This window comes from Lissotriton vulgaris, chromosome 4_1 (assembly GCF_964263255.1).
Source record: "Lissotriton vulgaris chromosome 4_1, aLisVul1.2, whole genome shotgun sequence".
In the NCBI taxonomy this organism is placed as follows: Eukaryota; Metazoa; Chordata; class Amphibia; order Caudata; family Salamandridae; genus Lissotriton; species Lissotriton vulgaris.
The window spans coordinates 477877369-477901214 of NC_141691.1; the positions used below are offsets into that span (position 1 = coordinate 477877369).

Genomic DNA, 23846 nt, shown 5'->3' on the forward strand with positions numbered 1-23846 from the left:
AACCAAAAGTAAGATTATACGTTAATGCCATCCAGGCTAAAGCTCCGATACACAACAAGAACACAACCACTAGGTTAAAAACACTACGGAAAGTTTATTATATCTGGTGACTGAATACAGACCACATAGCCCGCCAAGCACATTTTCCATGAGACCTAATCGCGGTATATATAAACCAATCCAAATGTCACTTCCACCTACCGATTCGGCGCCCGCCGCCACCAGGATGGCACAGAGTGCCATAAGTAGCCACATCCCACTCAATCCAACATAGGCACAAAAATAAATATATCCCCAGGCGCCAACTGTCTCCGGACAGCGGGGGTCTACTGCAAAATCAGCGACGTTCAGTAGGTGTGCGGTCTATGGGAACGTGTCTTCGTGAGAGATAACACAAGTGGGTTTGCAGCGCTTTGGCGTGTGATCGCTGGGTTTCCACACTACTGGCTTCTTCTTCTTCAACAAGCTGAATCGGCTTGTCGTGGTTTGTGGCTACTTTATACAGTACCTCCTCCCCTTGCTGCAGGCTAACTGGGATAGAGAGTGAGTCCCTCCTCCCAGCCCTGCTGGGTCTTTATACTGCACTGCCTCCCCAACAGAAATTTCCCAGCTCAGAGGGACGAGAAGTGTTGAAAAACCACCTCATAGGCTGCTCAAAGCAGGGAGATTCCTCAGCACCCTCTTTCTTACTACTTTCGGGTATTTTACAGAGGAAGTTTGGTCTGTCCTCCACTACGTCAGAAAAGAGAACATAGATCAGAGGAAGTTTTCAGCTCCACACGCATTGGCTCCTGGTAACTAGCTTTTCAGAGAAGCATGACTTAACAAGCTCCTGTCTAATATACGAGGAGGGCTCACAGCTTGGCAGGACCCTACAGGAAGGGTGGGAAGCGGTAGCAGGAGGCGGAGACGGGCAGTTCCCGACTTTGCACATGATGTTTGCACACAGCCTTTTGTCTGTAAGCCTCGTCCTTTTCAGACTGGGGGGCGTGTTTTGTTGACTGTTGTTTACATCAAAGAATGCAAGAAAGAAAGTCAAAAACACGCCCCCTAATCCGAAAAGGACGGGGCTTAGATCGAAAGAAGAACGTCACTAGGACCTCTTATCCAATGACTGCCCACCATGTAGGAGGCCAGCCAATGGAGAAGAGGGGCGGAGCTTAACCTCGCTAGTGATGTCCACTCTACCCCATTAAGTCTCGCCAGCGAGACTGCGCATGTGCGCAGTCTTTTGTAGGCGGAGGCCTAAAAACCCTTTGTGAGTCCAGAGAAGTCCCCTACAGCATCTGTAAAGAAAGGCATCCTTCAAAGATAGTTAGTTCCTCTTGTAGAGTAAGTAAAATCTACCCCTGTCTTTTTTTCCTTCAACATTCATGTGTGCACTCTAAACATTAGGAGAATTTTGTGTTTTTTACCTGGACACAATTAAGAACTTTAAAAAGTCCAAACAGCTTCTGGTATTTAGAGTTCACTTTGTGCATTTTTAGCCATTTGAAGCAATATAGTTTCAGATGGATGGTTTGTTGTATTATCAAAAACTACAAAACCAATGCAGTGAAACTCGAACTCCATTGTACATGGGAGAAAACTGTCTTTATTGCTTTACTTTAAAAAAAAAGGCTCATCTCAGAAATATGATGTGTGGCAACCTGTTATTGCGTTCATATCTTCACCATTCATTATTGTCTGGATTTATTTCGAATGTGGGCACTTAACTTGTAAACTACCTTATCATTTTTTTATAATTCTAGTTCTTATTACAATGATGTTATGGGGGCTTGGGCTTGCAACTCTGTTCAGTATTTGACCATAAATGAAAGCCGATGAAGAAGTAAAATGACTCACTTTGAATATCATGGGAATATTAACTGCATTATTAAACAACCCGCCATCCACATTAAGATGGTAATACGCGCAAGGTTGCAGAGCTAAATTGAATAGAGATCCTGACCGCTTCCTTGCAAATTCAAATTCATGTAAAGGCTGCCTATCATGTCTCGACTACCCTAATTTTCTTTTGTTGTCCTTTTACAAACGTTCATGAAAGGTGTTGTCACTTACTAAAGCACGGAGTTAGTGGTATTTTAAAATGGATTTACTTTCGTTTTTAAAAGGAAAATCAAATAGGATTGTCCGTGTAACCTGTATAAAGCACATGTTGTTTTTCTCATTTAAGAGATTCTGCACACATGCAGGTATATTCAAGGTATGGCTTCGATTCAGATTCCCATGGTAGACAACTAAAGTCTAAAAAGTGCATTTCCATATTGTAGACCGGCAACAGAACTCCAGGTTAATTTCATGTCTGCTTTACTTCTCTTTTGGCACCGTCAATCTCACTGTATCACTTTCCAGACTTGGGAGTTGTGACATCAAAGAATGTGCCATCAAATGGTTTGCTTCTTGCTTGATAGATACACCCCTGTGCTTCAGTAAAGGCATGCCCACGGCGGTTGCCCATTCCACAATGTGTCATGAAGGTCATGTCTGATCAGCCATTGCCTGATGCACCTGTAATTCAGTATGAGCAAAATGCGTTTGAAAAGAACTAAGTACTAGTTGCATATATACCTACAAATGCAAAGCAAACCAAGGTCGAAGACCTATTTCTCTGAAATGTATTTGTGACTGAGCTACAAAAGAGGGATCTGGGAAGACCCATATATGTCTGCACAGCCTCCTACAGTGTTGTGTTTGTTGCTTTTGCTGCCTACCTGAAGATAATAGTTAACATCAGCAGTATTAGCTTTTTTCATCACCATTGAAAGTAGCTACCCTAACTTTCATTTTGGTGTTTCAACCACTTCCTACATGTTTGTTTTAAAATCTAAGTGATAAATATCAGTGGCAAATATTGCTTCTTTGAGAAAGCATTGCGGATGATTAAAGCTTCTTCAGCGTGAATGTAATTTGTTTTCTTCTCTAAAATCTATAACACTCTTTCTTATTTGTTGATTGCAGGTTTTGGATGGAACAGCGCGACATAGGTGTTAATCAGGTTGTTTCTGAAATGTCATTCATCCTAGGAAGTAATCCAGGTCTCAAATGGCTCTGTCTCGTTGCTCATCAGCAGAGGAACTGTGCTGTTCAGACCCACTCATCAGTTGTTGTAATATTAAAAGAATATTTGTTTTGTTTTCATATTTTATGTTTAAAAATAAAACGTCTGAAGGTTTCTTTTAAAGTTGTGTTTGTGTGAGTGTGTGTGTGTCCTAAAAGCTTTTCGTCATTGCACCAGATTATTCCTTGTTTCTCTTTAGTGCAAAAAGGATCACTTCCTGGAAAATGACTTGAAGGTAATTTCCCAGTAACTCATGCCCTAACAATTTTGGTGTAGCTTTTCCTTATAACCGTTAAATGACATGCTTGTGTTTTTAGGTCTGGTGTAACAAATGTCAAAAGGACCTATTTCTAACCATATACATATAGTGGGCTTAGGGTCTGCACCTTTCAGCTATTTGGTTTCTTTGACCAGCCTCTTTATTTAAGTTTAAAAATAATGTATTTTGGAACATATATATTAGAACATAACAAAAGTATGCAACTATACAGAAAATAGACATGTAATAATAATAATAATAATCCACATTTGTAAAGCGCACAATCACCCGTAAGGGTCTCTAGGCGCTGGGGACCGTTGGGAAGATTAAGCAAGCTATTGCCCAGAGTCACATGGTGCTGGGCTAATCTGCCGCCGGCCCCGGGGATCGAACCGTGATCCCCAGATTCCGGTGTCAGTCGCCCTAGCCGCGGCGCCACACCTCATAACAGCGACTCCTTTGTTCATCTGAAAATTATCAAGTTTAACAGTTTATATAATTTCCTGACTTTGCAAAATAAGTAAGAATAACAAGTTTGCTTTGTAACATTATTTGCATTTTTGTGAAATATTTTGAGTTTATTTTATTTTTTTAAAGTAGGAAGAGGCGGGGAGCCTATCTAGAGTGCAGATGTGCCCAATAATGAAATAGATTAGGGAAAAGAGGTAAAAAGATATTAAGTAGCAAATAACAAAAGGTGTACAGTGTGTCAAAAAGAAAGTAAGAAAATGGTAATGAATAAAGGGTTCATGGAGGTTTGGAAACATCATCATTTCTAATGTTAATGATATCAGATTGGATACATAGGAAGTCAAAGGCAACCAAAACAAATCTCTTGATAGCTACTTGTAGAGAGGGTAAATGTGCAGTGTTGAAGTTGTGATTATGACAAATCAAGTTCCACCTTGTGAGAAATGCAATGTTATTAAAGTTCTTTCAATTAGAGGTAATAACTTGAAAGGCAACTTCCAGGAGAAGATCCACGGACTGACCCTTGGCTCTGTCCCTAAACCATATACCCTAACAACCATTAAGAAACATGTGGACAGTGTTATATGGGATCAATATAGAACGCATCTCTGAAAGTTTATTTCATCCCTGCTTCCGGAATGAAGATATGTTGGGGCAATAGAAAAACATATGCATGAAATATGTTAGAAGCACTACAGTACAAACAGTTAAACATATCCAAAATTTCATTTTGTTTGAAGAACAGAGGTTATAAACAGCCTATTATAGAAGAAAAAGACAGTCTGAGCAGTGCTGGCAGGCTGTGAGGTATTTTGAGCCATATTTTGTACCATAATGTGGTGGAGAAAGTGGACTGTAGGTCTTGCTCCCAAAAGTCTCCAATTCTGGTCTTAGACCTATACAAGTCTGAAGATGAAAGTTGCTTGTATAGAAAAGAGGCTTTAACTTCAGTGGACAAATCATGGGGTATCCCAGAAAGTATCAGGATTTGCTGAGGGGGTTGTAGAAAGCTGGCTCTCTATATAGTGCACCAAAATGAGGTACACGGTGCAGAGACCAGACAACCCTTACATAGCTGCCAAGGTTTCAGATTACTGTGTGAGATTTTCATAATTTCTGTGTAATTATGAGTGACATTTAAAAGCACTGTGACACTTTCTCGCGAGCAAAATCCCAGAAATGGAAAGGCACTAACCTAGTGCTCTTGCAACCTGAAGAGGCATTTGAGCTCCGTGGAACTGACTGGTGATTGCCTGCCTATGATGCAATTAGAGGAGCTGTCATGTAGAGATGGCAGGTAATGGGACATCCACCGAAAACTGATGGCTACAAAATGTCTTACCTCTCAGCATCCCACGGTACCGCAACTCCACATTCAGAGGTTGTTTAAATCGGTGTGTTCGATGCTGAATTGTACAATAGCTCCATCGTCATAGAAGCCTTGCAGGAGTGGTGTGGGGCGTCAGCTTCTACTATTTCGTATGGCATTGTAGCAGGGTTTCCGTTCTCCCACAGAACTGTGCACAGAGATCTAGAACCTTGGTGAATTAGGGTGACCCAAAACTCGCCTTAGTATCAGAAATCCCCTTACCGAGCTAGCTACAGTGTCTCATTGGTCATAACAAACTCCCAATGACTTAGACAAACCAGAACATGAACTTAGGTTACCTCAGGTATCGTGGAACACATGAACACTCTTTCGCTCTATAATCATTTCAAACCACAACGGGGAGTAAAAGAACACACGTGCAAGTTTGAAATGTTTATTTTTCAATGCAAGGTTCTCAAACGCAGTATCTTGTGTAATACCAACATACACATTATAAAAATCAGATTTATCAGCATAGTCACTAATCCATAGTAAGCGAACGGTGATAGCATAATATAATGCAAAAATCTATAGAAATCTGTATCACCTATATTTCGCGCACCCTATTTAGCATACTATATTATATCTAAGAAGGTCTCATTTGGGTTTTAGCAGGAAGGGCCCATACCTCTAAATATTAGTAGGAGAAGATCACATCATCAGCCACCAGCTCTCTGCATGCGAAGCACCATCAAGTGTGTTTTTGCATTCTCGGTAACTCTATCTTAAACCCGCTTAGAGCCCAATGTTGGCAGCAACATTATTTGTGTTATGTCTAATGTGGTGCCAGGATCAGGCCTCCCAGCAACCTTGTGTTAGGTTATTCTTAGAGGGTGCAGTTCTCAGTGTGCAGACAGTGTACCAAGTGTACCAAGCACAACTGATATCAGAGCAATAACATATTATTCTCAAATAAATCACATCTTTCGTCTAGGTTGAAAGCTACAATAACAATTATGTGTCGTGTGCAAACTGAAGCCGAAGGAAAATATGTTGTTTAAACATTTAATAAACTCATGCTAACTTAACAAAATATATAGAAAAGCAGTAACTATATGACACCCCCCCCCCAATGATCCGAGGACGGTCAAAAAGAACAAGCCAATACTATAAAAAGGCATAACATGAAAGCAGAGTTCAACAATATTGAGCCAAGCTAAATGTATGTAGATGTATATAAAAATTAATAATACAAAATATGTATGAATGCCTATAGTGGCCAAACAAAATGTAATAAGTCTTGAACTTGAGGCCAAATATAAAATCATAGGCCTAGAACGTAAAAAAGTTACATGTTCGTAAGAGAAAAGGCACCATTCAGAATTACTAAAAAGTCACGTGCCAGTATAGTGAAAGTCTCCAAAGCCACTCATGGGTGGAAAGAATATGCAAAATAGGTAGCCACAACTTCCAACATGAAATCACTGTCATCCGAAAACAGTTCAGCCATCCAATTAAGCAATGGGAAAGAACATACGTGCTCCACCAGCACCGGACCCTCTAGCAACATCAGAGGACAACTCGGTGGGTTCTCAAGAACGCAATGTGCCAGAAACTCATGCGCCGCTGCGGGTATGTCCCACTGACCCATTAGTCCATGCATCGCTGCCAAGGCCATAATCCTTTCGCCAGAATAAACCAACTCGTGAGCAACTACGGGGCCCATCAGGTGATTAAAATCGACTTCAGGAGATAACGGCAAGCAGAGACACAAATCAATGGCCCAGTCAAAATCGCAGCTCAGGCAATGAAACACAGGCTGGACACATGTGAAATAGGAAAATCGAAACGATAATCCAAATGCCGTGCTTAAGGTCGCAAGAAGCAGGGTGCCATAGTAATCAAGCATCCAGTTGCGAAACAGTGTCAGAAGGGGCTGAGCGGCTTCTTGCGCAGGACGGGCATCCATGTTTTAGGAAGCAGAATAATATCAAAACACCTGCAGCTAAAGCCAGCAAAACAGGGAATCCGCCAAACAAGCTCGAAGATATTGAATGGAAGAAAGCGGGGATAACACCAAAAATCTTTTCAAATGTAGTCACAAGACCACTGCTAACCAATTTAAAAAAAATGAGCTAAGCCAGACGTGGAGGAGGCATTAAAGATTTGATGAACTAATTCGCAGAAATGAAATGGCAAGTCAGTATTTAAAAGTGCCTGCACCTCTGTGCGTGTGTTAGCTATGTGAAGGACAGAAGTTTCACGGGCCGAGCTCAGGGCCACTTCCTTTTGAGACAAAAGAGCCCTTATTCTGCTCATACCATTGAACTCCGCGTTCAAGGTTGGGATGCGCGGCCAGATGGAAACATCTGAATTCCCATGCGTGGGTGGATATAACACGTTCTTGCAACACACCACACGTTCTGATACAGTAACCACATAGGCGATACCGACCATTAACCCACAACACTCCTCGTTATTCAAAAGTAAATAACTACCGTTTGTCAATAAAGTGAATGTGGGAACTATTGCAGGAACAGGTGTGCCCTTTAAAACACAGGCTAAATTAGGCCGGTCCTGATTACAAGAACCATGCAACTGGATGTGTCTGCATATCTGTGAACGGTCAGGTGACTGTGTACATTCTTCACCATTCAGATTCACTTCCTTTCCATCCTTCAGGCATCTGTACGTGTATGGTAAAGACCATGCCTCATGTAGGAAAGCACTGCCTAGTGGTTCATATCTCCCTATTGCAATATATCGCATACAATTAGTAAATTTGTACAAAGCAAATGGTAACGTAATAACACCATGGATAAGCCATGTAGCAGCAGCTGCCTCAGCTACAGAAAAGGGCAAAGATTCTAACTTTTCAATGTGTAACATAGAAAATGATGCATCTCGCATGGAAAGCACGTGCTGCTTGTCAGTCAAATTAAATGGGGCAAATAGGGATGACACATTCATGTAACTCCAGGGCACGCGACCCGCCTTAAGAGTCTGTAGTGTCCATGCAAACTGCATCACAGAACGCAATTGATTTTGTCCATGGTACAATACAGATACTTCATCATTCACAATGTCAACAACAGAAGAGACAATATTGTTCAACGTGTAAATTCGGGAAGAAAGCATGTTAATACTGTTATCGACAACTGCAAGCACTTTTTCCAAATTTGCTTGGTCAATCGCCCTTAGGCGCTTAGCAGCCTCAATTTGTGAAAATTTCCAAATTTCATTGTAAACTGCATAAATCCATCGTTTAGACCTACCCTTAGCCGGGCCTTTTATAAAATCATTTAAATCCACATTTTCAGTCAACTGAGACAGATGTAGTTTAACTGCAGCTAAAGTGGAATGTTGTAACCAATTCTGACACAGTTTCCCCACAGAGTAAGTGGTGACAGTATAATCGGTTTCAAAACGGGGATCAGGTCTGACTTGTGTGAACCCTTTAGCCAAACCCAGAAAACGACGTTGGCAAGAATCAGCACTTCTTTGCCACATCAGCCAACCCTTTGGATCCAAACTAGATACATTAAAGGATGAATTGTGTATTAGAGTCTGTAACTCACGAATAGACAATTCAGAAAAATTACCCCAACCTGAATATTCTTCCAATTCGGGGATAATTGGTGTATTTAATTTTTTAGAAGGAGCCAATCCAAAGCATGTTGTTTGGGAAATAGTAGAATTTAGAAACAACATGTGATTCGGGATGAGACATGCACAGTGCAAAGCCTCAGTGCCTTGTACCTGCCAATCTTTGGTACCCCAAACCGATTTAAGGTCAATTATTCCTTTCCAGAATTCGTAGCCATCTACAGCTAATTTGTCTAGAAAGGACTTAGAATACAGCAATTTTGTATCAGTAAGTCTAACTTTGGACATGGGCTTTTGTGTCATTTTGAAATAAAATGACTCCGGATTCGATTGATTAAAGTAAGTAAAATAAGTGTATTGCTTCAGAAATGTACTGGAGCTGCCTATTAATGGAGCTGGGCAGTGTTCCCACTGTGTGTAATTCACAGCAACCATCCTGGAATTCGTCTTATGCAGAAAATGATTACCATAATGATGGAAGCAAAACAAATCACCATAATTAACAGAATCTAAATATAAATCCTCAGCATCAAAAGCTGCATAATATTTCAAATCAGAGAATAATGCTTCTACGGCCTGAATATCCCAATCATCAGAACGTATATTTTGTTTAATCACATCCCCCATGTTTACTCTAAGCACATTCGGAACATTAATCACTTCAGTGGGCCCATGTATCTGAAATCAAACCGCATCCCACACAATCCCATCAAGGACAGGCCAAGCAGTAATGTTGACTGTATTCAAGTCTCGTTTCAGTCTGTGTGCTGAATGTGAAGAGGAAAGAGGGGCCAATGTTCCATTAAGGTACCGAATTCCTGTTCTTTCTTTAACATAGTGGCCATCGATCAGGCGGAAAAAATAAAACACAAAACCAATTGACATAAAAAGGTAAAATGAAAATAGAATCAACCAAATGTATGTCCAAGGGGGAATTAAAAAATGTTTTTTAAATAAGGTGGCATATTTTGCAATAGTTGAGGGTTTCTTTGAAAGTTCCGAAACGGAGTCAAATGAGAATCTGGACTGGTCGGCCAAACGAGTCTGCAAATCTGGCATAGATAAATCAGCAGGATAGGTGTAGTTCAGCTCATCAATGTTAGTAACAGGAATAGTATTTAATAAAGGACTGGATATAGCAGGCATCTCGAGGGACACCTCCTGTTCTGCACCAGAAGTAATAGCCAGCACAGAATGCCTCACCATGGAAGGACAGGATACAGCCGGTGCCATGCTATGAAGAATCGGCCACCCTGTGTGTCTTGACATTGTCAATAGAGATAAATCTGTTTTCCTTACGACCTGGAAGTGGTGGTAAAATGACTGTTCTCGTGCCCTTCACTCCAAGAACTCGAACCGGTGCACGATATGAGGGACCAAACTCTTTCTTGTTATCGATCTTCTCTCGAACCAGTTCTCCAACTTAGGGTAGCCAGCCAACTACCGGGATCTGCAATGCATCATCCGATGTGGAGGGCAAATGTTCCTTTGCTAGACTGTCTCTGGTCTTTTGTAGATCCTGTAAAACATTGAAATGTTCATATACGTCAAAGGCCGTGGCCTGGACCTTGCAGTCTAGACCGTCGAGGTCAGGGACGTACATCTTGATACCAAAGAGCATTTCGTATGGGGTCCGCCCACCCAGAGACCTTCTAGGGAGATTATTAAGCGCACGCTGCATGCCATTGAGGTGGGCTAACCAGTTTCTGCCAGTGCCTATAACTCGAGCTGTCAAAGATTGCTTTAAGTCACGGTTCATTCGTTCCACTACACTGTTTCCCTCGGGTCTGTACGGAGACGAAAACTTGACTTGGACCCCCAACGAAACCATAGCATCCTTATACGCCTTAGAGGCGAAAGCCGCACCCTGGTCCGAATGGAAGGTACCACAGGCAAAAATCCCTACAAAGACTCGCAAATCCTTAATGACGTCCGTGAATCAGCGCTCCGATTGGGCCATACCCACACAAAGCGTGTGCATGAATCAACTGCTTCTAAGATGTATTTATATGCAGTATCAGAAGAAAAAGGTCTGCAGTGATCTAAATAAACACATCCTAGTGGTTTATTAGAAATGTACAACTGTGTCTGAGGCGGCCGCGCAGCAGTTGAAGGTTTAATCTGCTGGCAAAAGTCACATTGAAGGACATAATCGCGCGTCTGTTTATACAGTCCCCGCCACCAGAACCTCTGTTGTGGCTGAGTTACAGTGGCTGAGACGCCCGCATGCGCAGACGCCACACCTTCATGAGCCGCTGTAATCAAAGCAGCCCTGCGATCCGAGTTGGGAATTAAACGTTCGCCAACTTCAGGAATTTTCACATAAGGAACCTTATCGGGACTTAAGTGGTATGAGTACTTCGAAGGGAACCCCACAGGACATTTACTTCCCTTCTGAGTAGCAGCAACTGCTGCCAAGATGTCATCATCTATCTTACTTTTGGACCTCGTGACTGCTGCAACTAAGTATTTTGATACTGCTGACTTCGCTGCTTCATCAGCAAGCAAGTTACCAACAGCGTGGACCCCCATGCGCTGATGGCCAAGAGTATGAATCAGAAACACGAGTGGTAACTTTTCTTTAAGTTCCGCCACTCTGACCCAGATCATTTTATGTTTTATTGTGCTACCTTTGGAATCACGAAATTCATTCTGAATCCAAAAGAACAAGTTTTCATTGTAAGACTGGACACAGTAGTAAGAGTCACTTGCGATCAAAGTCGTCACACTAGGATCCGCGTACTCCAATGCAAGCATCAGAGCACGAAGCTCTGCCAATTGTGCAGTGCAGTCTCCAAGCGTCTGCGTGTGCACGACACTGGACTTGAACTCATCGTTCACCATGGCACCAACCACAATGGCGCAAGCGGAAACGTAGGCATGTTTAGAGCCATGCGCAACCTGCGCCGAACCATCAGTGTAAATGATGCAATGGAAATCCTCCAACGGCCGCATCGCTAAAGGAGCAGGATGAACAAATTCATACTGTAAGTACTCCTGCGACCGTAAAGTGGCGTCAAAAATAAACGTAACATCCTGGGATGACAAGGAGGCAGCCCATTGAATCCACCGAGGGTGCAAAGCTTTAGAATTTGGTACACTGGCTTTCGTAACTGCCTCCAAGGCAGGACACGGGGTTACAACCAACATGAGTTTTCCCTGTGACCGGGCACGTTCCTTGAGAATTGCCATCTGTACAGCCGTTAAAACTTTCTCCACAGTGGAAAAGCGCATTTCAGCCGAAGTGTACAAGTGTGACTTGTAAGCCATAGGTACTGTATCTCCTTCATTAAAAGTCAGGTACGTGAAACCTACCGTCCCCGGGACAATTCTTATCACCAGGTTGGTCTGGTTATCACGAGTCTGTAAGTATTCAGAAGCGAGCAAATCAGCCTGCAAAGACTGCAGAATAGCTGAATGCTCAGGCAGCCAGCATGATTTGGAAAAAGATGGTTGTATCAAAGCATGCAAAGGCTTGATACGCTGGGCATATTCCGGAATGTAAGTTCTTCCGAAATTCAAAAGCCCAGTAAAGACTGTAATTTTTTCAGTGTTGTCTGAGAGCTTAATTGTGCGCATTTCTCCAGGAAGTGAGGAGCCAAGCCTTTTCCTTCATTAGTTCATAGCCTAGAAACTACATTGTGTACTCTGCAATGTGCGATTTTGCAAAATAAAACTTGTAACCCATGTCTGCGAAGTTACAAATAATACTGTTCACTCGACACAGATGCTCCCAAAGTTCATCGTCTGTGAGATAGATATCATCCATATAGGAAAAAGCATCTGGGTCGACCCTCTCCAACAGAGAGACAATGCGGACGGAAAATACTCCAGGACTATTCTTATAGCCCATTGGGAGACGCCGAAACATTTTTTGGACCTCCCCGCATGTGAAAGAAGTCCATTGGGAACTTAGACTGTCCAATGAATGGGCATAAAAACCATTGGAAATGTCAAGCGTGGTTTTGAACCGCTTACACACAAGGCTATTTACAAGGCTGTGAGTATTCTGTACTGCACAGTTACGGCAATGCGAGTTTAAATGCCGGTAATCCAAAACCAAACGGTAAGAGCCGTCCGGCTTGTTTACAGTAAAAAGAGGGTTATTCATCGGTGACACACACGTTTCAATTACACCTTGATATTCCAATTGTTCAAGGATCGCTGCGACCGAAGCTTTGGCTTCACGTCGTATGGGATATTGAGGTTGAGGCTGCGGCTGAGACCGTAAAGGAATCTCGTGGCTTGGGGACAATTTATCCCAGCCACACTGATTGCGGTACACAGCCGGTGCAAGCGCCAGAGCCCACTCTTCTGCAAAGTGCAGCGCTTCCACTCTCGAAACAGTGTTTGCGAAACTGGGGAGGATTACCTCCTCCCCTCTCGGAGCTGCGAGCACAAAAGGTGGGGGCCAGTCAGCCTCCGAAAGCAAAATGTCATACGTAGATGAAAGATTTTCCCAAAATACCCCTTTTATGGTACGCTGTATGTCACCTTCAATTAACAGGATATTTTCAAAAAGTCTATCAGGGGGAGCAACTCTTGTATCAGCTGTCTCAATCACAACATAAGTGTCAGTCGCTGTCACCTTCAGTAGTGGACGGAGGGCCTCTCTCACTATGGTAATCTCCGCCGCGCTGTCCAGCAAGGTCAGAGCCCAATCAGATTCCAAAGCCGCGTTCTCACAATCTGGGGCATATCGATGCGCCATTAAGCTGCGACTTTGTTCTTGGCAAACTGCGGTCTCTGAGGCGTAGAGCCCTCCTGCTTGTCTGCACCGTTGCGCGGGCGGGGCTGACCACGTCCTTGCTGGCCACCCCGGCCCCTGCCGCCCCCTCCACCACCGGTTGACGGAGCCGATGAGTCCTGAAAGGAACGAGGAGAGCGTTGGTCAGAAGCCTGAAAACGTTCAGGTGATTTAATCATCGCGCGGTCGAGCAAATCATAAACTCGTTCGGACTGCGCAGGCAACGGAGACGCAGGGCGCGAAACCTGTGTTTGTTGTTGTTGCTGTTGCTTACCCTGATTCTGTTTTTTAGGCCAATTTTGTTTTTTGGACTTGGGTTGAACGTCCGTCTCCGAAGCTTGTCCCTGGGGCTGCTTCTTCTCCTTAGTAGAAAAAGGCTTATTACCCTTACTGTTGCGACCCACGGTTTTATAAGCCGCCACAATTATCCTTGCCAACTGTCGGAGTTTCTCGGCATTGGGCACCAGTGCCAAAGCGTTAGCTACCTGAAAATTCACTGCATCCCCCTTGACATTCGCAAGGATCAGATCGCGAACCACTTCAAAGGAGCCACATAGGCGCAAACCCAACTCAATAGCCGATTCCGGCCCGTGATCATCTTGAACACGTTTAAGGACGGTAGACAGATTGGACACAGACGGGGAGCCGAAGCACCTCGAATATACAGCCGCAAAAGTCTTACCCCAGGTCTCAGTCAACAAGCTCAGGGGCCAAATCTTTCAGCAAACTAAGCGTAAGAATCCGGTGTTTCTCACCAGGAGTCGTATTAGTAAACACCGCCTCCAGCTGGTCAAATTTCTCGGCATGCCAGAAAGGGAATTCATCCTTATCCAGGGGCTTCTTGCCCTTAACCGAATTCACCATGACAGGACTGATTTTCAAACCAGCCTGCCGGAAGGGCTGCACCTCTAGGGGCTTCCCCTTCAACATTACGACTTGTGTAATGTACAAGGGCTCTAATCACGGCAATGGCAACTACATGAAGTCGCCTATGGTCAGCCACGTTACAAGTGGCGTGATTAGGGTGAGGAGTAAATCCAGCCAAAGCGGGCCAATTTGTGCCCGGAATGGACAAAGGACCTAACCTCGGAGCGGTTAAAGCGTGTGGTAGGGCGCCACCAAACCAAACTCCATGCTGCCAAACATCAATAGGTACTTCCTGTGCTCTGTACGGAGCATATTCAGCAGGTACAGGTGACGCAGTGTACGAGTGTTACACACCAGAATTTGCGTCCACCGGCGGAAATGTCACCCACGAATAAAACAGTTCTTACGGGTAAGCATGTTCCGCACTCAGCACTAGCACCACAGCCAAGCCTTCAGCAGGTACATCATAAGTCCGCAAATGATCACGCACCGCAATGCGACTATGCAGCGGGATGTCCACGGCTTGTGCCATTGCTGCACACGAACGTGAAAAAACAAAGATTACTTTGTAGCACAACTGGGTCGTAATTCAAGGAAACCGTTTTTAGATAGATTCAAGCTTGAAAAGACCTATTTCAAAAATAGTTCGGTTTTTCCGACACTGCCGCTTTCCGGAAACGGGAATGAAGGGGTTAAGGTTTGAATGATATACTACTCGAGTGTCATGATATAAGGCCAACAACGTATGGGCACCATGTAGCAGGGTTTCCGTTCTCCCACAGAACTGTGCACAGAGATCTAGAACCTTGGTGAATTAGGGTGACCCAAAACTCGCCTTAGTATCAGAAATCCCCTTACCGAGCTAGCTACAGTGTCTCATTGGTCATAACAAACTCCCAATGATTTGGACAAACCAGAACATGAACCCTAGGTTACCTCAGGTATCGTGGAACACATGAACACTCTTTTGCTCTATAATCATTTCAAACCACAACGGGGAGTAAAAGAACACACGTGCAAGTTTGAAATATTTATTTTTCAATGCAAGGTTCTCAAACGCAGTATCTTATATAATACCAACATACATATTATAAAAATCAGAGTTATCAGCATAGTCACTAATCCATAGTAAGCGAACGGTGATAGCATATTATAATGCAAAAATCTATAGAAATCTGTATCACCTACATTTCGCGCACCCTATTTAGCATACTATATTATATCTAAGAAGGTCTCATTTGGGTTTTAGCAGGGCGGGCCGATACCTCTAAATATCAGTAGGAGAAGATCACATCATCAGCCACCAGCTCTCTGCATGCGAAGCACCATCAAGTGTGTTTTTGCATTCTCGGTAACTCTATCTTAAACCCGCTTAGAGCCCAATGTTGGCAGCAACATTATTTGTGTTATATCTAATGTGGTGCGAGGATCAGGCCTCCCAGCAACTTTGTGTTAGGTTATTCTTAGAGGGTGCAGTTCTTAGTGTGCAGACAGTGTACCAAGTGTACCAAGCACAACTGATATCAGAGCAATAACATATTATTCTCAAATAAATACCATCTTTCGTCTAGGTTAAAAGCTACAATAACAATTATGTGTCATGTGCAAACTGAAGCCGAAGGAAAATATGTTGTTTAAACATTTAATAAACTCATGCTAGCTTAACACAATATATAGAAAAGCAGTAACTATATGACAGCATTACATAAGAGGGCAAACCAAATCTGCTGTGGTTTTTTTCTGCATTTACGATTCAGAACATGGGGGTACTGGTCTTGGAAAAATGATCAATGGCTTCTGACTTTGGCACTGGAAGCCAGGTTCGAGTCTCGGCGAACCGGCCCAAAATCTTGTGATTCTGGGAAAATCAGTTAATATCCACATGCCAAACAACAAATTAATGTATCCTTGTAATGTAACTGTGGCGCAAGTAAAGCCCTCCTATACCATTGGGTCACGTTTCCGCCATATAAAACTGCAAAAGAAAACACACTGTGGGAGAAAAGTCCCAGTGTGTTTGGAAAACTAGCTGAATAGTGTCAACTAAATAAGGCCCGCCTGAAACCTCCTTCACTATGGGGGTCTCGTGAAAAAACCAACTGAATCTCCAACGTGACCAAGTGCCACAGTAGATTAGGGAACACTGAAAAATGTCAATGAAAGTACAAGTTTGGCATGAAGCTGCAGGGTCAGCAGTGACAGGTACTCGACACTCCAGTAGCTTGGCAACTCAGTAGCTTAAATTCTGAATGAGGCCGTAATTCGTTGGTGAAGGCCGCTGCTATAATTTTGGCGGGCCTGGGGGTAAATTAACAGGTGAGCCACAGGCACGGCAACAGCACGGGTCAGTGTGAAGTGCCTGTAGCAGCGTTGTAAACGTCGGCGCCATCATTCAATTTACGGCATCACCAGCAAAACGGCTAGCATGGAGGCACACCTTCCTCAAAACTCCCCGCCCGCTCCAGCAGTAGGATGTGACGTCCCCGTGGCGCTGCAACGTAGCACAACCTGACAGGGCCTGGCATTCTAGTCATTGGATCATTACGTCAGGCTATCTGTCAGAGCAGCGCTGCGGGGGAATGATCACAATAGTGCAGTTGAGTGAGATGTGAGGCTGCCAGTAGTTCCTTACCTCACAGCTCACGCAATGCATGACACTGGAGGCGCGGCGCACTGTAGCTTCCACACTTTGTGCTTTCAGAGGCACAGTAGATATGCCTGACAATGCATTTTAGTCCGGTAATGCGGATTTCCACACTGAAATGCATTTGTGTCACACCTGATGCGCGATACTTGACAGGACTGCCTTTACTAGTTTACAGGGATTAAAATAGTAATCCCAAATGCTCTCTTTTGTGGTAGTGTGGGCAAGCAGTTTAGGCATATCAGAGGGTAGTGCTAAGCCTTAATTACACTAGCAAAGTTAGAAAGTCAGACACTGTTGTAATCTAAATGATGTCCAGTAGTCCAGGTGTAGATTAGGTAAAATGGTGTTCAAGGCATATGGGCTGCAGACCACATACTTGCATTAGATGACCATCTGGTGGTGGGCCCAGAGGATTACACTTTGCTGTTGTCTTGGAAGAGTCTTTGTCTGTTGGATGACTCCTCCCTTAGATCGTAGTGCGCATGGGCATCGACTCCTTCTTCAGATTGTTTTTTTCCGCCATCGGTCTCTGATGTGTTCATCGTTCGGTCCCGTTACCGATCTCTTTTCAAATTCATAAATCAATCATCATACCATCGGCATCGTCTTCGATAGTGATTCCAGTTACCAGCGTCCAAGAAAGGCTTCACTTCTAGATTCCAGCATTCGTCCGTCGAGCCCAATTGCGCGATTGGGCCTTTGGCTCATTGAAAGAAAAAACACCCTTCAAGAAGTGCCCTTGGTGTGGACACAAATTCCCTGACACCGATCTTCTTGAAGTTTGCAATCTGTGCTTCTCTCCAGAGCACGAGAGTCGAGACTGTGAGGCCTGTGCTTCGTTCCGGTCCAAGAAAACCATCAGGGACCGTCTAGCTTGAAGAATAATGGCGCAGTCATCGTCATCGACACCAGACCTCATCATTGACGAGGCTCCGATTGAAGTAGACGCCGAAGAACAGCAGAACAAAGACATCGCTTCCGAAGCAGAGGATTCAGCTTCTGGAGCCGAGGATCAATCCGAAGATGACAATCTTCCAGCTGGTCAACAGGTCGTGAGTACAGACGTCGACCCTGTTCACCCCACCATACCGGGACAGACCTCGGTTCCACCTCGGGGTCCAGGTGCACACCGACCAAAACCTTCCGACGCCCCGCCTTCTGGCTCGGCAGTGAAGAATATAAAAAAGCCTCCAGTCGACTCGGGCTCGAGTCAGCCTGTCGGTCCCGAAAAGCAGAAGGTCCTTAAGCCAAAATGAACACCGGCACCAAAGCATCCTTCGGTACCGAAAGCGGTCGACCCGAAGACTGTTCCGGTACCGAAACATACTTCGGCTCCGAAGGTAGATGAGTCTAAACGTACTCCGGAAACAGAAACTTTGGATCCAAAGAGCACGGATCCTATTAAAATGTCTTCAGAACCAAAACCAAAACCTGCTACAAAGACAATAGACACTGTAAAAGCTAAGCATTTCGGCCCCAAACCAGATAAATCGGCGCCGAAAAAGGATTTTCCAGGAAAAGAGCTTTTCAAACCTGACCCAAAGCAAAAGACTCTTAATATTAATCCAAAGACTGGGCATATCACTTCAGTGCCTGAGAAGAGGAAAATGAACTATCCTAAACCACCGCCAGTTCCTCTAAAAAAGCATGCTCAAACTTCCCCCATAAGGATTCCTTCACCAGAAGTAGAAATACCAATCGATATTTCTCCTGTACATTCACCATCTAGTATACATAGTCTTATACCACAAAATGAGGATGATGAGGATAGATACTCACAAGAGGTAGAGAGTGAACATCATATAGACGACATTAATGACCCAGATGATATTCCTGGGCCATCAGGTGACCCATGGGAAGATTATAATGCACCAGATCTGCCACAAGACGATGTATACCCATCTAGACCATCTCCCCCAGATGACACTATTGGGTTTACGCAGCTCATTCATAGAGCAGCCACTTTCCATGGAGTAGACTTACACACAGACACAGTGGAAGAAGATTTCCTAATGGACACACTAATGTCATCACATAAGACCACAACCACACTTCCAATACTTAGTGGAGTGGTAAGACATGCACCCGAAATATTTAAAGACCCAGTTAGAGCCAAGGTAATTAACTCCAGACTAGAAAAGAAGTACAAAGCGGATCCAACTGAGCCAGCATACATTAAATGACAGTTGCTATTGGACTCACTAGTAGTGTCAAATGCGAGAAAAATAGCTAACTCGCAGACAACAGGGGATGCGCCACACCCTGACAAAGAGTCAGCTTCAGGAAAATGCACCATTTCACAAGCAGCCAATGTCTGGAGGATTGCTAACACTCAAGCTTTGTTAGCAAGATATGATAGAGCTCATTATGATGAGTTGGAGTCACTCATGCAACACTTGCCAGAACAATATAAAACCAGGGCTTCTGACCTAATGCAGGAAGGCAAGGTTATTACTAATACCTCCATACGCTGTGCACTAGACACGGCAGGCACAGCCTCTAGAGCAATTAATACAGGGGTATTGTTGCGTAGACATGCATGGCTACACAACTCTGGGTTCAAACCAGAAGTACAAGCCAGTATCTTAAACCAGCCATTTGACCAACAACATCTTTTCGATCCATCAGTCGATAATTCGTCTTATGCAGAAAATGATTACCATAATGATGGAAGCAAAACAAATCACCATAATTAACAGAATCTAAATATAAATCCTCAGCATCAAAAGCTGCATAATATTTCAAATCAGAGAATAATGCTTCTACGGCCTGAATATCCCAATCATCAGAACGTATATTTTGTTTAATCACATCCCCCATGTTTTCTCTAAGCACATTCGGAACATTAATCACTTCAGTGGGCCCATGTATCTGAAATCAAACCGCATCCCACACAATCCCATCAAGGACAGGCCAAGCAGTAATGTTGACTGTATTCAAGTCTCGTTTCAGTCTGTGTGCTGAATGTGAAGAGGAAAGAGGGGCCAATGTTCCATTAAGGTACCGAATTCCTGTTCTTTCTTTAACATAGTGGCCATCGATCAGGCGGAAAAAATAAAACACAAAACCAATTGACATAAGAAGGTAAAATGAAAATAGAATCAACCAAATGTATGTCCAAGGGGGAATTAAAAAATGTTTTTTAAATAAGGTGGCATATTTTGCAATAGTTGAGGGTTTCTTTGAAAGTTCCGAAACAGAGTCAAATGAGAATCTGGACTGGTCGGCCAAACGAGTCTGCAAATCTGGCATAGATAAATCAGCAGGATAGGTGTAGTTCAGCTCATCAATGTTAGTAACAGGAATAGTATTTAATAAAGGACTGGATATAGCAAGCATCTCGAGGGACACCTCCTGTTCTGCACCAGAAGTAATAGCCAGCACAGAATGCCTCACCATGGAAGGACAGGATACAGCCGGTGCCATGCTATGAAGAATCTGCCACCCTGTGTGTCTTGACATTGTCAATAGAGATAAATCTGTTTTCCTTACGACCTGGAAGTGGTGGTAAAATGACTGTTCTCGTGCCCTTCACTCCAAGAACTCGAACCGGTGCACGATATGAGGGACCAAACTCTTTCTTGTTATCGATCTTCTCTCGAACCAGTTCTCCAACTTAGGGTAGCCAGCCAACTACCGGGATCTGCAATGCATCATCCGATGTGGAGGGCAAATGTTCCTTTGCTAGACTGTCTCTGGTCTTTTGTAGATCCTGTAAAACATTGAAATGTTCATATACGTCAAAGGCCGTGGCCTGGACCTTGCAGTCTAGACCGTCGAGGTCAGGGACGTACATCTTGATACCAAAGAGCATTTCGTATGGGGTCCGCCCACCCAGAGACCTTCTAGGGAGATTATTAAGCGCACGCTGCATGCCATTGAGGTGGGCTAACCAGTTTCTGCCAGTGCCTATAACTCGAGCTGTCAAAGAATGCTTTAAGTCACGGTTCATTCGTTCCACTACACTGTTTCCCTCGGGTCTGTACGGAGACGAAAACTTGACTTGGACCCCCAACGAAACCATAGCATCCTTATACGCCTTAGAGGCGAAAGCCGCACCCTGGTCCGAATGGAAGGTACCACAGGCAAAAATCCCTACAAAGACTCGCAAATCCTTAATGACGTCCGTGAATCAGCGCTCCGATTGGGCCATACCCACACAAAGCGTGTGCATGAATCAACTGCTTCTAAGATGTATTTATATGCAGTATCAGAAGAAAAAGGACTGCAGTGATCTAAATAAACACATCCTAGTGGTTTATTAGAAATGTACAACTGTGTCTGAGGCGGCCGCGCAGCAGTTGAAGGTTTAATCTGCTGGCAAAAGTCACATTGAAGGACAATCGCGCGTCTGTTTATACAGTCCCCGCCACCAGAACCTCTGTTGTGGCTGAGTTACAGTGGCTGAGACGCCCGCATGCGCAGACGCCACACCTTCATGAGCCGCTGTAATCAAAGCAGCCCTGCGATCCGAGTTGGGAATTAAACGTTCGCCAACTTCAGGAATTTTCACATAAGGAACCTTATCGGGACTTAAGTGGTATGAGTACTTCGAAGGGAACCCCACAGGACATTTACTTCCCTTCTGAGTAGCAGCAACTGCTGCCAAGATGTCATCATCTATCTTACTTTTGGACCTCGTGACTGCTGCAACTAAGTATTTTGATACTGCTGACTTCGCTGCTTCATCAGCAAGCGAGTTACCAACAGCGTGGACCCCCACGCGCTGATGGCCAAGAGTATGAATCAGAAACACGAGTGGTAACTTTTCTTTAAGTTCCGCCACTCTGACCCAGATCATTTTATGTTTTATTGTGCTACCTTTGGAATCACGAAATTCATTCTGAATCCAAAAGAACAAGTTTTCATTGTAAGACTGGACACAGTAGTAAGAGTCACTTTCGATCAAAGTCGTCACACTAGGATCCGCGTACTCCAATGCAAGCATCAGAGCACGAAGCTCTGCCAATTGTGCAGTGCAGTCTCCAAGCGTCTGCGTGTGCACGACACTGGACTTGAACTCATCGTTCACCATGGCACCGACCACAATCGCGCAAGCGGAAACGTAGGCATGTTTAGAGCCATGCGCAACCTGCGCCGAACCATCAGTGTAAATGATGCAATGGAAATCCTCCAACGGCCGCATCGCTAAAGGAGCAGGATGAACAAATTCATACTGTAAGTACTCTTGCGACCGTAAAGTGGCGTCAAAAATAAACGTGACATCCTGGGATGACAAGGAGGCAGCCCATTGAATCCACCGAGGGTGCAAAGCTTTAGAATTTGGTACACTGGCTTTCGTAACTGCCTCCAAGGCAGGACACGGGGTTACAACCAACATGAGTTTTCCCTGTGACAGGGCACGTTCCTTGAGAATTGCCATCTGTACAGCCGTTAAAACTTTCTCCACAGTGGAAAAGCGCATTTCAGCCGAAGTGTACAAGTGTGACTTGTAAGCCATAGGTACTGTATCTCCTTCATTAAAAGTCAGGTACGTGAAGCCTACCGTCCCCGGGACAATTCTTATCACCAGGTTGGTCTGGGTATCACGAGTCTGTAAGTATTCAGAAGCGAGCAAATCAGCCTGCAAAGACTGCAGAATAGCTGAATGCTCAGGCAGCCAGCATGATTTGGAAAAAGATGGTTGTATCAAAGCATACAAAGGCTTGATACGCTGGGCATATTCCGGAATGTAAGTTCTTCCAAAATTCAAAAAGCCCAGTAAAGACTGTAATTTTTTCAGTGTTGTCGGAGAGCTTAATTGTGCGCATTTCTCCAGGAAGTGAGGAGCCAAGCCTTTTCCTTCATTAGTTTATAGCCTAGAAACAACACTGTGTACTCTGCAATGTGCGATTTTGCAAAATTAAACTTGTAACCCATGTCTGCGAAGTTACAAATTATACTGTTCACTCGACACAGATGCTCCCAAAGTTCATCGTCTGTGAGATAGATATCATCCACATAGGAACAAGCATCTGGGTCGACCCTCTCCAACAGAGAGACAATGCGGGCGGAAAATACTCCAGGACTATTCTTATAGCCCATTGGGAGACGCCGAAACATTTTTTGGACCTCCCCGCATGTGAAAGAAGTCCATTGGGAACTTAGACTGTCCAATGAATGGGCATAAAAACCATTGGAAATGTCAAGCGTGGTTTTGAACCGCTTACACACAAGGCTATTTACAAGGCCGTGAGTTTTCTGTACTGCACAGTTACGGCAATGCGAGTTTAAATGCCGGTAATCCAAAACCAAACGGTAAGAGCCGTCCGGCTTGTTTACAGTAAAAAGGGGGTTATTCATCGGTGACACACACGTTTCAATTACACCTTGGTATTCCAATTGTTCAAGGATCGCTGCGACCGAAGCTTTGGCTTCACGTCGTATGGGGTATTGAGGTTGAGGCTGCGGCTGAGACCATAAAGGAATCTCGTGGCTTGGGGACAATTTATCCCAGCCACACTGATTGAGGTACACAGCCGGTGCAAGCGCCAGAGCCCACTCTTCTGCAAAGTGCAGCGCTTCCACTCCCGAAACAGTGTTCGCGAAACTGGGGAGGATTACCTCCTCCCCTCTCGGAGCTGCGAGCACAAAAGGTGGGGGCCAGTCAGCCTCCGAAAGCAAAATGTCATACGTAGATGAAAGATTTTCCCAAAATACCCCTTTTATGGTACGCTGTATGTCACCTTCAATTAACAGGATAATTTCAAAAAGTCTATCAGGGGGAGCAACTCTTGTATCAGCTGTCTCAATCACAACATAAGTGTCAGTCGCTGTCACCTTCAATAGTGGACGGAGGGCCTCTCTCACTATGGTAATCTCCGCCGCGCTGTCCAGCAAGGTCAGAGCCAAAGTCAGATTCCGAAGCCGCGTTCTCGC

The 23846-nt window shown here is 44.2% G+C and overlaps 1 protein-coding gene across 8 annotated transcripts in view; it reads left to right on the forward strand.

Annotated features, from left to right (window-relative positions):
• The window catches only part of CSTF2 (cleavage stimulation factor subunit 2), a 321862-nt gene extending 318678 nt beyond the window's left edge, over positions 1 to 3184 (forward strand). For all 8 annotated transcript variants that reach the window (XM_086964627.1, XM_086964628.1, XM_086964620.1 and 5 more), the window contains one exon: positions 2962 to 3184. The gene's annotated coding sequence lies outside the window, so the exon portion shown is untranslated. The remainder of the gene's footprint in view (positions 1 to 2961) is intronic.
• Positions 3185 to 23846: the final 20662 nt, after the last annotated feature.